We start from the raw sequence: 13,700 nt of genomic DNA, 5'->3' as shown, positions 1-13,700 counted from the left end.
TGAGAAAAGAGGGTAGCCTCTTGTACCCTTGTATTAGTCAGTCCCGTTTGTGGGAAGCCACTCCATGCCTGACCCAAAGAGGGCGCAATCTCTAGGGAGAAAAATCCTCCTGAGCTGGGAGCAGCTGGGAGCCGTCAGCAGCCAAGACCTGCAGACACTGGACTGTGGGTGCCCTGGACTGACACAGGGGCTTGGGCAGGGCACGGCCGCTCCCGCCACTGGGCACGTTGTCCAAGGGGGTTGCTGGTAGGTATCAGCGCAAGGATTTTAATCCAGGATCTCAGGAAAGTTAGGGGGCAGGGAACTTGTTTGTAATTATCACCAACGTTCTATTTGTAAATGTGTAAACACAATAAAATCAGAAAAGAGATTAAAAAAACCCCAAAAACCCAGGAGCCAAATGGAACCCAAATGAAGCTGGTCCCTTTGGGGTATCTGCTGTAAGTCTATGGCCAGGGTCAGGAGCCTCACCAGGTGGATGCCTCCCCCAAACACAAATCCAGTTCCTACCAGACGCTGGAGAGTGCTGTCGATTTCATTGAGTTTGGAGGTGTGAGTTGTATAGCCCAGCATGCTGAAAAACTTCACTTAAAAACTCCCCTTCAACCATCTCTGCTCCGGCCTGAAAAGTCTTTTTTTTTTTTTTCCCTGTCTGTCTGGGCTGCCCCAGGCTGCCCCACACCACCCACTCCCTCACCAGCACACCCTTGGGGCGGGGGTGCAGGGGCTGGGGGTGACTTGTTCACGTGCTACACAAATATACTGACCGGAGGGAAACTGTAATGCTTTCATTGGGCACAAAAGTTTTCTTCAAGCTTCCTGAGAACCACAGCAAAGGAGGAGAAAGGGTATGTTACAGAATTTTTAGTTTCACCAAGAAGGAAGTTCACCATTTCCTAACAACAGGGAACATTTCCTGGAACCTAATTCTAAGTTAAAATTCGCATGTGGTGCTTACAGTGGGTAATCAAGTTGGCAGAAAGGTTACATTGCCCATGCTTTGCAGAGAAAGCACTCCTATTCCTGTCTACTTACCGCTCTATTTCTTCTGTCCTGGTCCTTATCACAATGGGCAGCTAACAACTTTCCATATCTCCAGTCTGTTTACTTGTGAATTGTCCCTCTCACTAGAGTTCCAGGAGGGCAGGGCCTTGTGTGGGTGACTCACCACTGCGAGCTCAGCCCTCCCTGAGGGCCCAGGAGCAGGCTGCTGGCTATTGCTAAATAAATAAGTAGAACAGGTCACATGGGTCAGGGTGAAGCAACATAGCCTGGAGAGGCTTTAGGAGCTGTAATCAGCAAGGTCAAAATAGGCTGGCATCACAATCAAGACCAAATAATCTATGATGGAGAATATTTATAATCAGTAACTCCTATTACTCATGTTTTACGGTTGAGAATCACAGTATACAGTGAATTGACCGAAATATACAGACATACACCTGATATCCTAAGGAAACTAACGTTACCCTTTGTTCTGTTACATTTTAGATTTCCTTTCTTCCACTGCAGCACAATTTCACGTTTTCCTGAGGGCATCTAATCCAGGCCCCTCGACCAGCCCAGGTGCTGGCAGGGATTAACAGCACCTGGATCCCAGGAAGGCCGAAAGGTCATCCAGGCCCACTTTTCCAATATCAGAAACCTGTATTTCAGGTTTATATTTAGCCATGGTATTTGGTTAGGGATTAAGCCTCATCAAAAGTAAAATTTCAAAAAGATTTCTGAAGAAATAAGTGTGTGTGATTGTTGCAGGTTTTAAACATTTCTAAACTTTGTTTAAACACTTAATACCCATTCATCATCACAATAAACGCTTTTCCACATTATCCAAAACGACTCAAACTTGTGGGAAACGAAGGTGACATATCTTATCTACCAATCTGACGACAGGACTGGGCAGATAATCCTGCGGGAGTTTTCGCCAATACACTGCAAGATATTTTTGCCTCAGGGACCAGAAAGTGTTCCTGAGATTCCATTTTCAGGGGAGACAAGGCCTAGTAATTAGGAGCATGATTCAAGCAACAACTAGGAAAAAAACTGAATATAAAGCAGATACTAAAAAGACACCCCTCCTTGAAAATATTTTTTCCGAGTACTAACATTTACGGGTTCCTTTTCCGTAGCAGATATTGTATGATGTGGAAGTGACTAAATCTGTCGCAAAAATATTTTTGTGTCATTCCCAGAGGCTTGGCAGGCCCGGGGCCTCTGAAAGGCAATGCTCAGCGATGATTGCTGCCTAACACAATCAAGGCCATTGAGCGTTTGTAAATAATGTTTACCAGCAGTGGTGAGTGGTTCCTTTGATAATTTCCTTTGGCAATGAAACTGGCAATTCGACGAACAAACATGTGAAGCAATTGTCGGGGATCAAACCTGTCTGGGGGAGTCCAATTTCTCATCCCACATAAATATACATACACTGGTGCCACCTGCAGACGAGGTGTTGCTGCCAACGCAGCTCAGGAACGGAGGGTAGACCCACAAATCTTGTTCCCCTCTCAGGCACTGAGTTTGTTAACTTGTCCTGGGGAAACGTATCCACCCGCTCCTCTCCTCAGAATCGATGACTTCTTCCCTGTCCCGCATCTGTCTCCCCCAAGCAGAACTGTCACACTGAGTCTGTCATTCTGGAAAGCACTGTCCTGGCATCACCTCGTTTCATACTCTCGGGAGATCGACCTTGGCCCTAGTTTCTGCCTGAGCACATGGAGGCACATGACGGTCTATTAGAACCACGTGTTGGCAGGCCCACGTCTCCTTCCCGTATTCTGAGTGCTACAAAACCGTGTTTATCTTCGCATTCTCCACCCCGACCACTTCGGCTGTACCCAACCCACATCGCTTTCCTGAGCCCTCCTGTGTGCGACCCCTGGCTAGCATCCCGTGGCCCTCCATACACATTTGTGAAGCCTCCAAAGTGAGGTTGGCCCTCAGGTGGGTCTTATAAGAAACATACGTTCCTGCAATTGGAAGAAATTCATCAGATAAAATGGTCCCTCCGGAAACGTGTCGGTGTTTCAAATCTCGCAGCCAGGCTGGTCATGAAAATGACTCAAAACGTCTCGAAGAAGGGATCACGGTGTTATCCACAGAGGCCCCCAACACCGCCAACAGTGAGGAGCACGGGAGGCAGCGTATTCTTCTGATAAAGAACCGGATTTCAATAACCTCCCTTGATTTGCTATGAAATGGAAACGGAGTGCTCCGGTAGATCTCAGAAAGGTAAAGCATGGAAGAAAAAAAAAGTAGTAGATATCAAATAATGGAGAGAAGTAATAATATTGAACACAGTTGTGAAGAGCCCAGGCAGCAGAGATCTAAGAGACCAATTTACACGTGGCGGGAAAGGCAGACGTAACAGGGAAGGAGACAGCCCAGATAAGACAGCCTACTGTATCCAGCAATCCTTTTGTGTGGAATTAAAAAAAAAAAAAAAAAGATTTTGATTTCAAAGACTCTTTTTTCTCTCTTCAACCGTGGGCCAATTTCAAATGAAGACAGCAATTCTGATCACGTTTGGTGAAGGAAAAAAAAAGATATCTCTAGAGCCAGAAAAGCCATACCATATGTCGGGTTTTAACTTAAAGCAAAATTCTAGACCACTTCCAGACCTTCGGCGTAAACACGTAAGACGATGAGCCTGGGTGCCTCAGCACGTGCTGGCGAGGTGTGAAATAGCACCCGAAACACGCACTGCTGCTTGCATAGCAAAGATAACCGGAAGTCCGGCCAGGACCAGGGCAACTGGAGTAACAATAAGCATCACATTGAACAACTGAGCACAGACCCAAAGACGTCCATAAGGTAAGGTCAGAGTGCGTCCCAGGTCCCACTGGCCTTGGTGGGCCTGTTCAGAGCATTGGCTCTCTTTCTGTCACACAGGAGGCCACCCGCGTGAACAAAGAAGAACATTGTATCCTGTGCCCTGCAGTGGATGCGACTGGTGCCACACCCAGGGCCCCTCACAACTCCACGCACTCATTCTCTCCATTGTTGCCCTCCTTGTGGGGGAAATTGCCCTTGGCCTGATAGACAGCTCCCTGCCCAGGGCCCTGTCCACCCCCCAGGTCAGACCCTGGTTAGTGTCTGACCAGCGCAGGGTTGGGGAGACTGCAAAAGGGTAGCCCCTTGCCTTTAGGTGGGATGACCCAGAGCTCCGCTTGGGATCAGGCTGAATCTCAGTGCAGCTGAGACCTCGCCCCTCCCTGTCCGCCCTGCTCAGGACACACCCCTTCTCCTAAGAGCACGCCCCCAGCAAACCTGGGGCATCTGAGTGTCTATCTCTGACTCCGCTTCTAGAAAGGCCATCCTAAGCAGCATCAGGACTCTTCTTCATAACCCATGCCGCAGTGGTAACTCCACGCCTCCTTCTGTGATTCTCTGACTGATTTCTGCCTCCCCCCTTGAGAGTGAACTTCTGCACTCACCTTTGTGTCCTTGGCACAAACCACGGCGACCCGCACGCATTCACTGGCTACTTCCAACAGCTCTTGTTTAAAGAACCTTTTCACCACTGATGTTCATCGTCACGGCCAACGTTATCATGTTGATGCTAATTAAAGGGGACAAAGTATTTTGGTGGTGGCTGCGTTCATCTGAAAATCTAATCAAGAGCCAATTTACTTGCCACTTAAAAATCACCTATTCAAGGCCATGGAATCATCCTCCGGCAGAATGTGTGACCAAAGGTTGTTCACCTGAGCACATCTGGCAAGCGAGCTGCTTAGTTTTAATAACACTGCAAATCCCAAGAGAGACGGACTCATTAAAAGTCTGGGTGGAGTGCTCCACAAAAACTCTAGTGTATGAAAACCTTTAGGTCTTAAGCGTTTGTTCGGTAGTTATTGAGTTTGTTTTCATCCAGCAGTAAACATGGAAATACAATAAACCCATGGGCCATTTCGATAGGGGGCCTTCTCCTCCTCCTGCATAATTCCCTCCTGGTTTATGCCATCTTCCAAAAGTGAGGTAATAAGCAAATTCTGTACCGAGTATTTTGTTGCAAGTGGGAGAATGTTACCGCCGAGAACACAGAGACTGGGGGATATAGGTGGCGTCCAGGAGGATTCTGATATTACTAAAAAAACAATGCATAAGGAGAAGCTATACAGTACTTTTCTTTCAAACAAATGTCTTTGACAAGATTGTGGAGCTACCCACTTAAAGATGACAGCATTAAGTTTTTTGTGTCCTGTGTGTGTCCATTTGTTGCTTTCGGTTTTCTGCCTCACAGGCTTAGCATGGCGGTTACCGGAGGAGAGGGGGTGGGGGCAGTAAAGGGGGAAAGGGCTCAGATACATGGTGACGAAAAATGATACAACTTCGGGTGGTGGGCGCACGATGCAATATTGGATCATGTATCACAGAAACCTATACAGTCTTATTAACCAATGTCACCCCATAAATGTAACAATAAAAAAGATTAGAGTGTTACACTCAAGTTGAATAACTCCTCTAAGTTGGATCATGTCACCACAAACATATAGCAGTAAGAAATCATAATCCTAGGCGGAGTGTAGGGTCCACAGGTGTTTTTACAACGCTATAGAGACAAGATGCACTTACTCAGGGAGAGGCTGGACACTGACTTTGCACAGCCCCAAGGTCGCCTAATGACAGGCTGATAAAGCAGGCTTCCCTGGGAGGCATCAGCCCAATGCCACAGTGCAGATGCCCCACTATTTCCAGTGCTTACCACTCACTTTTAACCTCAGTGTCTCAAACTGAGATGCTCCCTGTTTTGATTTTATACTAGAACCCTTACCCAGTCAAAATAAAACCGCCAGCATCACACAGGCCGGATAGTTACCAATGTACAAGATACAGCTTGGCTGAATTTCTGTTCTATACTTGAAGGCTGTGGTAGATATGGATAACTTCACAGATACATTGTATCCTACCCCAGGTCTCAACTCAAAAGTATCAGTTAGTACCAGCCCTCACCAGTAGCACCATGGTACCAAGCCTGGGTCTAGAACCACACTGGAGGATGAAGTTCAATCACGCTAACTCCACAGGGAACTCCTCTCTCAGGGGTCCTGCTGAGGTGAGGGTTGGAGAGCCTTTTTCATTGATAACTGGGTCCACGAAGACATCTATCCCACCTGGGCCCTCAGACATATTCAGCCGGCACCCCACAGACATTGATGAGTGAATGAATTCCCGGCAAAACACTAAAGGGGGAAAGCTGGACCTTGTAGTGTAAGGTGATGACTAGCGTGGACCATCTGGGAAGAAGGAGGGGACGGAATTTCACACGAAAAGCCTGGAAGGTTCGGCCTGAAGAAAGCACAAAGGAAGAGGTCAGAAGGTGTAAAAGATGGAAGAACAAGAGTTGACTTAGAAATTAAATAGCCTCGAGGATCGCAAGTTTCATTCTTCTAGTTTCACTGTTTTATGCAGCTCTTCCCTTCACAAGGCCGGCTTCATCCCAGCCACCTTCAACGCGGGAAGTCCTCAAGCCGAGCACAGGCTGAGCTGGTACTAACTCATACTTTTGATTTGAACGGGAGTGGTGCGTCCTCTCGCAGAGGTGGATGCCAGAGGCCTCACCTGTGAGGGTGGGGTCTGTCCTGGCTCCATGCACAGCAAACATCAGCTCTGCACCTAGCAGGGCGGAGAAGGCCCAGCCAGGTCAACAGGGCAGCCTGCCTAGGAGGTGGGATGGGCCCCAATATTAGCTGGGGCTCCTGTGCTCCAACTGAGTGGTCAGTTTCTGGGAGCCTGGTTCAGGGGAGCTGTCTGTCCCCTGAGAGACCCGGTCAGTGTGCTGACTGAGCCAGTGCCTGGCCTGAAGGACCTGCCCCCTGGCACCTACTCTGTCCTTGGCACGGACCCCCCCGCTCTGTGCATGGCCTCTTCCAAACTGCTGTGGGGCTTCCTTGGGGTGTGCTCCTTAGAGGACCAGGTATGGAGGGAAGTGAGCACTTTTCCTTATCACCACCTTTTTTAAAAAAGTCGACTCTTTTCATAACTAAAGGGAATTTAGAAAATAAAGTACAGAAAACAAAAGTCACCCAAGGGCAATCATTTTCAACATTTAGCAATATTCCCTCCAAACCTTTTACAGTAAAATCAATACAGAAACATGTATATACAATCTCCATTCAGAAAACTGTTACCTCACTCTATCTACATTCTACCATCTTCAGTCAAAATACAAAGACAGTCCAATAAACAGAGTTACATTAATCAAGCCAGTTGAAATGAGAGAGAAAATCAAAATGTTCAGGGTGTGAGATTCTTTCTCCTCCAAAGGAGCTGCTCACCAATAGAATCGAGCTCCATGGCCACTAGAAAAAGAAGGGTTTAGTCTCTCATCTCAGAAGGAAAAACCGAGGGGAGGACAGAGAAGGGACTGCCAGGTCGGCGGAGAGCCCTGAGGGTTGTGCAGCACCTGTCTGTGCCTCCTACTCCGTCCTCGTGCAAAGTCATTGTCATCCGCCAGGAGTAACCAGAACATCCCCCTGTGTCAGGAAATAATGAGCGCATGTTCTAAACCAAAACGCCAAAACGTCAGACATCTGACTGGAATGAGATACTTTTTAAAGTGCACTCAAGTCCTTACTTTTCCCAGCCTGATCAGGCGGCCTTAAAAGCCAACATGTATGACTTCTGAGAGTAACCCTGAATCCTATCAGTTCAAGTTTAGCTCTGTGTTAAAGGCACTTCATGTCAGCGAGACTCCCAAAGCATATCCCTCTGCAGACCTGGAGCTATTCTGACCCAACACAAAAGAAGTTAATATGTGAATAACTACATTCTGGGGAAGACAGCGGTACTAATAATAATCACATCTTCAGTACATTCTGAGTAAGAACTAAACTGCCAAAAATTACTACCTCAGAGAAGAAACTAATGTTGTTAATAATTATTGCCGTTAAAAAGAGAAAATTCCAGGGTGAATATCCCTATTTCTTCCAAATTGTCTTTGTGAGTCACTAAGTCTTACTCATATGAATACAAGATATTGTAAGAAGTAATGGAAGTTTAACATGTTGCCAGCAGTTTGTTGCTCATAGTCCCAGAAGTGAAGATATCTGATACTGTGCTTTGAGGTGATTAAAGCTTAGAAACGGCAAAGACCTGTAACTGTCAGTTCCCTTTTCCCTGGCATTTCATTGCTCGGGAAGGTTGTAAATGCCAGTGTGGCTCTACCCGAGCAAGGGGAAATCACGCATCTATTAGAATTCCTTAACTGGCTTTCTGGTCAACAGATGGCTCGTGAATTATTCATAGGTGTAATATGATAAACTGTAGCAAAGCCCCTGCCCTGGTTTTATTGTCAGCTGGGAGTCTTATCCATGCAGACAGCACCAAGCGCTTGTCATAAGGAATGAGTACGAATTTCTTTCAAACTCAGCATGCTTTGGGGCTGGTGTCTCCAGAACCTGGAAGGTGCAGATTTCTTTCTTGCAAAGACAACAGATGCCCTTTGCACCTTCTTGGAGATGAATTTCAGAGGCGTTTCCAGTTGCCTTTCTGTTTGACCTATGGTCTAAGCCATAAATAAAGCATAGTAATCTATACTGTCTTCATACACTATTAGCTATATGCTATTTTATCTGTAAATCCTCCTTTGTAATCCTAAACACTATGGGGAAGAGGAATTACCGATGTGGGCCTATTTATTGTATCACAATGCTATTAACTGACTAATACGCACAGCATTTATAAAATCACATCAAATAGCAGTAAGAGTGAAGTCAGGAAGTGCACATTAGCCTCACTCTTTCTCCGCTGACGCTAAGGAAATCTTCTGGCCATTTTCTCTGTTCTTTAAATTCTCCACCATGAGGTAGACAGAAGGGCACTCAACTTGGTGTAGTTTACTAGTTTTCTCTTTTCTCTCGGCACATAGGGAGGGAAAAATGAAAACATGCGGTCGCAAGGAGCATCTAGAGGAAGTGGGAGTTTTGTCTTAGTTATTATCAGAATTTAGGTTAAAGTGTAAATATAAATATATCTGTTAACATGCCATGGTTATTCTGAAACAGTTTAAAGTGCTTTTTGAATATCGTCTCTCTTTACTGGCATGTGAACCTCATGTCTGTGTTAGGAGTTAATTGACATCACAATGGTGGTGGCGGTGATTATAATAATAACAATCTCCACTATTACATTCGATGCCACCCGTTGTTAAAAGCTACATCTACGATCTGCTCTTAAACTAACCCAGCCAGGTAACGACGACCGCTCCAGTTTAAAATGAGAAAACTGGGGCTCGAGAAACGACACAGCGTGTTCGAGGTCACAGACCTGGAGCTGCTTACCCTCCCGTTTCTCTGATTGGGCCCAACTGGGACAAATATCTAGCAGAGAGAGCACAGAGTTGAGACGTTAAAAATATTCTTTATCGCTGTAATTAAGAAAACTAAAGCTGCACTGATTTGGGGTGGGGGAAGAAGACCAAATAGCAAATCATTAAGTAGCTCCAAATGTAAGAATTCCAAGTTTAAATTGAGAGAAATCACATTTAGTTCTAGTAAATGCTTTTTTCTTCTTTTAGTGCAATTCAGAGTTGCATCGCGTCCAGAAAACAGTCTTAAGGAATGTATAAGAAATCACCCAAATAAGTTCACCTGGAGGCTTCTGAGATCCACAAATATGTACTTAAGGAAGGTTAAACCCAATTGGGTCATAATGCTAGTCAGTTCAATGAAACAAAATTTAATATGCAGTATGTCCACTTATGGCATTTCCAGGAAGACATGAAACGAATTACCAAGAACAGTTTCTAACTTTGTCCTTGCACATAAAAAACTTTATCAACTTGTTAGCCCATGCCTCAGACTTCAGTGCAAAGATGAATTTTATTATAAATTTATTTAAAGCCTATAGTGATTGAGAAGATAAATTAAAACATTATGAGTTTATAAACTGACTCATTATCACATGGAGTAAGTACACCTCTCCTTTTTCCTCTGAAAACTGGAAACTGTCTGAATAAATATGACCCAAGATGTTTATTCCTGCCGCGGTTCTCTAAGCAGCATATGGCATTCCACCTTCCCCTTGAAACAGTTCCATGAGAACTACCAGGAGCAGTTCTGCCGCCTGCAGATTAGTGCCTGCAGACTGACCCTGAAGTAGGGGTTTCATACTCAGCACCGCAGTCGGGCCTCAGAGTGACCTCAGGGGGGGGGGGGGGCACATGAGAGGCAACCACACATTGATGTTTCTCTCCCTCTCTCCCTCCCTTCCCCTCTCTCTAAAAATAAATACATAAATAATCTTTTAAAAAATAATAACAAAGTTTCTTTCTGAAGTGAAACTAACAGAATAGAACCCAAGTTGTCCTTGATGGTAATTAAGAGCTGAAAATTAATCAGGAGAAACAAGCTAGAGAAGGACGAAAATATTTTGCCATTTCGAGCGCACCAGGTGGCACTCTCAGGTGAAATGTCAGGCGCTGACATGAGAGAACAATTTAAGTGCACAGCTAAAGAGAATATCTAAAGGACCAAGACTAGCTCAGCACCATATACTGCCCCCCAATAGAGCACAGGAAATGGAAGACAGTAATGGCTTACAATAAAGAGGGGCATGTAATGCTGAGACAGAATCCTCGCAGACCTATTCTTTGGTTTATTCTCTAGAGACCTGAAGTAACTGATGGTGAAGACATAAATTTCTACCACATAATATGAACATACAGATTATTGGTAAAGTAAGCAGTAAATGCTGAGCGACTGAGCCAGATCACGTGGAAAAATATTGCTTTTACTTTTAATACAGGTAAGTAATTTGTAGAAATAGAAAGACACATATACACATGCATATTCACCTTCTTCTGGTATCTTTGATTCTAGGACTAAGCTTTAAGATTTTAATGAGATATTTTCATGCAAGATGCTCAATAAAAAGGGCTGAATGAATAAGTGATAAATGAATGCATGCATAGATGAATAAATAAGGTGAAGGATGGATGGATGGATGGATGGATGACCAGGTAGGCTTAAGTACAAGCAAAGCGAAAGATGTTCCCACTTCCATCACTCTAACACTTCTAACACCAGTCTTGGCAATCTGTCCATAGGTCACCCCTCACACCGTCAATTCCCCTGACCCCCCACCCCCCGCTGCCAGGGAAAGGAGGAGAAGGGATGAAAACCAACTTTGCCAGGCAGTTCACACATGTTGTCTCTTTAGTCTGCACATCTGTTACATCAGGTAGGATGGCCCATTTTTCAGATAAGGAGACTGATGTTCTGGGAAGTCACATGTCCAGGCACTGGCCACTCAGAAAGTGCTGAAGCTGGATTCAAATGCAGGCCATTTCCAACACAAACTGTGCATTTTCTGTTTCCATTCCACCACATTTAGGTGAGAGGAGGCCCCTCTTGTACATCAGTTCATGTCATTATTTGTACATCATTGTATTAATTTACCATTGCCTTATCTGTCTTAAGCACATATTCTTTCACAAGATTGAGATTATAACTTAATAATATAAAACTAGTTGAAAAAAACCAACCAATCATCTGTAACTCCACCACTCAGACACAGTGATCATTTCCAAGTCCAGTAACTTCGGACTTCGATACCCAGCACCTTGGCCAGAAATGGCCTGGGTTCCTACACTGTAATTCTAAGTCAGGCTCGCAGTCAACAGTTTGGGGCTCTAAAACATGAGACCCTGATTCCCCAAGATTCAGGGATGCCCTTCACCCTCCATCCCGACCACTGGAACATCCTGGGTGGGGGAGGCTCTGGACCAATGTCTCTACAGGTAACTGCAGCAGAGCCCTTGGTCCCCACCCCTTCTCGAGTACAACTGAAGCCTTTCTCAGAGGGAGTGTGCATCTCTCCGGACAAGCAAACAGCACCCTTTCACCCACAGAGAATTTCCACAGGAGAACGAACTTTACAGATGCTCCATTTCCATCCCTTCGCTGGACGTGAGAAAAAGCTCTAACTCAGAGAATACGTAATCAGCAGTGTTTCTGGGTTGCTCCCCATCTCCAGATTGTCTTCCAACAGATTGACAGTCGCTTTTATTCCTTTTCATTGACTGCCGGTTGCTCCAATGATGCAAATGCAGAGGCACAATGCACCAACAAGTTCAGGAGTTTAGATACAATAACTGCTAACATTTATGGGGGTTACTGTGTGTCAGGTGATGCCGAAACTTTTTATGTGCATAATCCTGCCCTCACAACAACCCAGAGAGAGGTGGCGTTATTGTAGCCATCTTGTAGATGGGCAAACTGAGGCTCTGAGGAATTGTTACTTGTTTAAGGTCATATAGCTACTGTAGTTTTCAGCCCATAAGACACACCTAGGTTTTAGAGGAGGAAAATAGGGGGAAAAATTTTGAAGCAAAAAATGTGGTAAAATATTTAATAACATAAATAACATAATATTTCACCAATGTAAATGTAAGCTACATTTGGACTATAAGACGCACCCCCCCCATTTTCCTCCCAAATTGGGGGGTGCATCTTATGGTCCAAAAAATACGGTTAAAAAAAAAGGTGTATTTGCAGTCTGAACCCCAGTGATTCAGGTGGTTAGACATCAAGTGTCTCTATTACTATGCTACAGTACACTGTGTATAACGAGCCTTGTGAAATCTTTTGAGAAAGTCTACTCATCCTCTGTTCATGAAATATAACTGTACAGTAATAATTTTAACCATGCTGCTCCATCCACGCAACCACCTCCAAACACCCTGATGCCTTGCCCTTCCGGAACCACTTGCCCTTCATTCTCTGCAATCCCCCACTCGTGGTCCTACTGCCAGACAGGTGGCCGACTGAGATGAGTAGGTATCTCACGGCAGAAGAGGAAAGTGTGCCTTGCTGAGGCAGCCGATGGAGTAGGACTGAAAGATGCTGTTCTGCAGCCCTCTGACATTAGACGCCTCAACCAGCCACAGAAGGGCGAGTGCAAAGTCCAAACCTGGAAATTTTCAGAGAGTGAGGCCGGGAAACGAGAGGGTTGTAACTGATCTTGTTCCTCAAAGCCAGGTCAGCCATCCAGTTTCAACACTTTCCTTTCCTGCTTGGATTCCTGGAACCACGGAGGAAAATGGGCTTTGAGTGATAGGACCCTTCCAACGATTCACTCTCTCAGGGACGTCCAACCTACAGCCTGCAGCCCACACGCAGCCCAGGCTGGCTGTGAATGCAGCCCACCACAAAATCATCAATTTACTTAAAACACTATGAGATTTTTTTTGTGTGATTACGTGTCGCAATGTATTTAATGTGTGGCCCAAGACAACTCTTCTTCTTCCAGGGTGGCCCAGAGATGCCAAAAGGTTGGACACACGTAGAGTAATTAATGACAGTCAATCTCTTCTTGTTTCTCCACTCTTTCCTTTTGCCTAGCTCTTCTAGTTGAGTTGCAGTGACATCAGCAAGCCGTACGTATCACATCCTCTCTGAAGTAAGAGTGGGGTACAAATGAATGAAGTAAATATCATCAGGGAAATGTGTGTGGGTCCCTGGGCTCTCTGGGTCTCCTGCCACCATTCCCCTCCACCGAGAGACACCAGTCTAACTTCTTTAGGAAAAAAATTCAAGAAAGATTGCCTGGAAAACAAAATGTGTGGGACTCGTGGTCCTGGACTGCAACCCTGGACACGGTGTTCTAAGATGTTTTTTAACAAGCGAGATTTCCTTCCAGAATTCAACTTGCACAGGTCTGCCAGATAAACAGTTTGGATCTGAACGGTAGTTAGGGAA

General features: G+C 45.3%; 1 protein-coding gene across 6 annotated transcripts in view; it reads right to left on the bottom strand.

Annotated features, from left to right (window-relative positions):
• Positions 1 to 13,700, bottom strand: part of MYRIP (myosin VIIA and Rab interacting protein) — a 198,812-nt gene that overhangs the window by 133,579 nt on the left and 51,533 nt on the right. Inside the window, exon 1 of one of the 6 annotated variants that reach the window (XM_053930475.2) lies at positions 4,437 to 5,444. The exons of 4 other annotated variants lie outside the window; for them this stretch is intronic. The gene's annotated coding sequence lies outside the window, so the exon portion shown is untranslated. Of the gene's footprint in view, positions 1 to 1,035; positions 2,389 to 4,436; positions 5,445 to 13,700 lie in introns of those variants that run through there. One more of the 6 variants, XM_053930476.2, reaches the window with a different exon arrangement.

This window comes from Desmodus rotundus, chromosome 8 (genome assembly GCF_022682495.2).
Source record: "Desmodus rotundus isolate HL8 chromosome 8, HLdesRot8A.1, whole genome shotgun sequence".
Taxonomy (NCBI): Eukaryota; Metazoa; Chordata; class Mammalia; order Chiroptera; family Phyllostomidae; genus Desmodus; species Desmodus rotundus.
The sequence above is the reverse complement of the archived record's forward strand: the minus strand, read 5'-3'. Positions and strand labels throughout refer to the sequence as shown.